Source organism: Epinephelus fuscoguttatus, linkage group LG9, assembly GCF_011397635.1.
Source record: "Epinephelus fuscoguttatus linkage group LG9, E.fuscoguttatus.final_Chr_v1".
NCBI classification, from domain to species: Eukaryota; Metazoa; Chordata; class Actinopteri; order Perciformes; family Serranidae; genus Epinephelus; species Epinephelus fuscoguttatus.
In genome coordinates, this window is record NC_064760.1 from 42738293 (window position 1) to 42742847 (window position 4555).

Consider the following 4555-nt stretch of genomic DNA (forward strand, 5'->3'; position numbering starts at 1 on the left):
GTCACAGCACAGACCGCCGTGACGTCACGAGGACAAACCCCACCAACAATGGGCGCAAACTCGTATGTACTTTGTGGTAAGATGTAAGCTTGTAACTACTCCTCCAGTGGCTCAAAATCACAAATGGACTCTGAAAACGTACTGTTCAATAACACAAAGGTCAGTAGTCATAACAATAAATGGATAGTAACTAAAATAAACAATTAATTAATCAAATAATTGTTTAGGCACACGTAAGCTCACAATCATTTGATAAGGCTACTGAGATGATTATTAAAGGACAGATTCACATTTTTTCATGTCTGTCTTAGTGTCCAAATGAACATGGAAACAGTTTTTGCTTGCTGTAATCATTCCTCCTGTTCAGGCACGTGCACAGATAGACCCCAGGGGGTGCTCAAGCACCTGCATTTTCACCCTCCGTCTAGATTAGTGCCCTTTTTTTCTTTTTTCTATTTCTTTTGATAATTTTATATTCTAGTTTTTAAATTGAGCTCATGGCATGAACTCTCAATTAAAAGTGCCTGACAGCTGCATTTGAGTTGAGCCCCAGCCCCTCCCTCATCACCCTACAGAGCAGCATCATGTTTCCCTCATCTGGCTTCATGAGCAGCCAGGTAACAATGGTGTTTGTCCTGAGCCTGGCATTGACTGTACCTGTTGTGAAATTAAACCACTATTTAAGCATCTCAATACAGCCAGACTAATCTGGGCAATGACCCACCATTAACAACCAGTAAGCTAGCCTGACGGTGTGTAGAGGAAAAGAGGAGCACAGGGCTGCACGCGTCTGTTCTCCAGGATTCTTTCAAAATATTTAAAGCTTATTTAGAAGATCATTATAAGAATTAGCATGTGACTATTTCTAAAAGAAAGGAGAAGAGAATGAGGAGGAACAAATTGAGAAGAGGAGAGCAAAGGAAAGGATTGAGAATAAAGTGAAAAGAGGAGAGGAGAGGAGAGATCGCACTCAGCCTGATTGTTGCAGCTGGACACAGGCCTACTTTGTAGTTTGGTGGGTAGACTGGTTGGTTCATTGTATTTATTCAGAGAACACCGTTTTTCACTTTCAAGATTTGTTGATTGTGATTGTGACTTCAGAGCACTTCAGTGTGCACAATGTCATTGTTTTCTTTGTTGTTGTGTTATAAATAAATGGAACATTTAGAAAGTGAATGTGTATGTGTAGCAGCTGCTAGGTGTATATAATACAAATATTTAGACACCTCATAAGTAAGCAAGACAGATATTTCCTTGCTCATTATTGTGCACAAATGTATCATACTGTATGTATTTCTGGTAGTGGCAGACACACCCTGCACTGCTCCTGTGCATACTGGCCAATAAGAGAACACTCTCTAAAGCAGATAAGAGACAAAATCCAGTCTTTGTCCCATGCAAAAATTCATCACAGTGTTTATGTCTAGTTAATACAAGGCTTTAGCAGCCTCAGTTAATCAAAAAAAAAATGGATATCTACCAAAGTCTTTTTTGCACCAAATTCCATTGAGGCCCTCTCTTCATGAGGGTCCCTGCATCAGTTGTATGTTGAGATGTTGCATTCATGAGGGTGAGACAGAAAAGGTCGCAGTGACATTGACCTTTGACCTATAACCACCAAAATCTTATCAGTTCATTGTTGAGAACAAGTGGACATTTCTGCCAAATTTGAAGAAATTCCCTCAGTAGTCCATGAGCTATGGTGTTGGTCATGCCAGTTTGGAGGGAAGATTTCTCATGGTGATTTTTTTTCAAAGGTGTATGTCCCCAGTGTTGGAAAATGCATGATAGCATTTAAGTAATGGTCACTTTCTGTGTGTTATCACTCCTTTTTCATCCCTCCATCACTTCAATTTTTCAACTGAATTTAAATTTCAATATATTTTAACCAGTAATTGGATTTTCACTACCCAACAAACTTCTTTTTTAATCTCTATTTAACACTAAATCCTTTAAGTAGTTGAGAACTTTATTTCCTGCTAGTTTTTGTGTGTGTGAATTTTTAACACACACTATTACATCAAGTTAAGTTAAAGCTAGGGTAGGCAGTCACGTAAGACTGGGCAAAACTTTCATAAGTAACCTTGAGCACAATTTAATTCAACTGGTCTGAAAGAACACAAGACTTCCAGGCTTTAGAATATTTAGACAGTGACAGGAGACTCTGGCCAATTACAGGTCATTCTACACTGAACAAAAATATAAATGCAACACTTTTGTTTTTGCTCCCATTTTTCATGAGCTGAACTCAAAGATCTAAAACATTTTCTATATACACAAAAGACCATTTCCCTCAAATATTGTTCACAAATCTGTCTAAATCTGTGTTAGTGAGCACTTCTCCTTTGCCGAGATAATCCATCCCACCTCACAGGTGTGGCATATCAAGATGCTGATTAGATAGCATGATTATTTAACAGGTGTGCCTTGGGCTGGCCACAATAAGAAGCCACTCTGAAATGTGCAGTTTTGCTTTATTGGGGAGGGGGGGGGGGGGGGGGGTCATTAGTATCTGGGACCAGTCAGTATCTGGTGTGACCACCATTTGCCTCACGCAGTGCAACACATCTCCTTCGCATAGAGTTGATCAGGTTGTTGATTGTGGCCTGTGGGATGTTGGTCCACTCCTCTTCAATGGCTGTGCGAAGTTGCTGGATATTAGCAGGAACTGGAACACGCTGTCATATACGCCAATCCCAGTTTTCACTGTTCAGGGCAGATGGCAGACAGCTTGTGTGGCGTCATGTGGGTGAGCGGTTTGCTGATGTCAACGTTGTGGATCGAGTGGCCCATGGTGGAGGTGGGGTTATGGTATGGGCAGGTGTATGTTATGGACAACGAACACAAGTGCATTTTATTGATGGTATTTTGAATGCACAGAGATACCGTGACGAGATCCTGAGGCCCATTGTTGTGCCATTCATCCACGACCATCACCTCATGTTGCAGCACGATAATGCACGGCCCCATGTTGCAAGGATCTGCACACAAGTCCTGGAAGCTGAAAACATCCCAATTCTTGCATGGCCAGCATACTCCCCGGACATGTCACCCATTGAGCATGTTTGGGATGCTCTGGATCGGCGTATACGACAGCGTGTTCCAGTCCCTGCCAATATCCAGCAACTTTGCACAGCCATTGAAGAGGAGTGGACCAACATTCCACAGGCCACAATCAACAAACTGGTCAACTCTATGCAAAGGAGATGTGTTGCACTGCGTGAGGCAAATGGTGGTCACAACAGATACTGACTGGTTTTCTGACCCCCCCAGACACATTTCAGAGTGGCCTTTTATTGTGGCCAGCCTAAGGCACACCTGTGCAATAATCATGGTGTCTAATCAGCATCTTGATATGCCACACCTGTGAGGTGGGATGGATTATCTCGGCAAAGGAGAAGTGCTCACTAACACAGATTTAGACAGATTTGTGAACAATATTTGAGGGGAAATGGTCTTTTGTGTATATAGAAAATGTTTTAGATCTTTGAGTTCAGCTCATGAAAAATGGGAGCAAAAACAAAAGTGTTGCGTTTATATTTTTGTTCAGTGTAGAAAGAAACGCTGTCAGTCATGTCAATCACTGCTCCAGAACTGCTGTCAAACTGTCAAACTAGGAAGTGCTGATCAAATACTAATCAGGATTGTGTTACTGCATTGCCTTTTCTCACTTCAGATGTTTTTCAGAGGCATTTTTATTTTGAAATAATACACCAGATGAGGATATAATGACTAGTGAATGAATAGTTAGAAACTTGACTGGTACGTGGAGGCATACAACTGTGGGGCAGTAATTCTAGTTTATCTTACAGTTTATATCCATGTCTGTGAAAACATGGATGCTTCATACACATCTTCATCCTGGCAGCACAGAAGATCTCTACAATCAGCACAGTTTTAAGGAGGACACCCAATATTAGTGTCACCAATTCAGTATCTGACCAAATGTTGAGTAATGGCCAGAAAAGTGTTTTATTCAATTCAATTTCAATTTTACTCATAAAGCCCAATATCACAAATCACAATTTGCCTCAGAGGGCTTTATAGCATACGACATTCCTCCGTCTTTTGGATCCTCACAGTGGATAAGGAAAAACTCACCCTAAAAAAAACCTTTAACAGGAAAAAAATGTATAGAACATTATGTCAATAAAGTTGACCTTTCAACTTTTGGATATAAAATGTCATCACTTCATTATTTTATCCTATTAGACATTTGTTTGCGTATGAATTCTTCAGTTATGGCCAAAAACATTTTGTGAGGTCACTCTGACCTTGACCTTTTGGCCACAAAATTCTTATCAGTTTATTCTTTACTCCAAGTGGACCCTTGTGTCAAATTTAAAGAAATTCCCTTAAGCTGTTCTTGAGATATTGTGTTCATGAGAATAAGTCAGATGCAAGGTCACACTGACCTTGACCTTTAACCACCAGATTCTAATCAGTTCATTGTTGTGTTGTGGGGGGGGGAATAAAAAATAAAAAAAACCTACTGCAGCTTTAGGTCACGCAGTCAAGTTTTGAGAAAAATTAGTTTAAAAAAACAACACAAAAA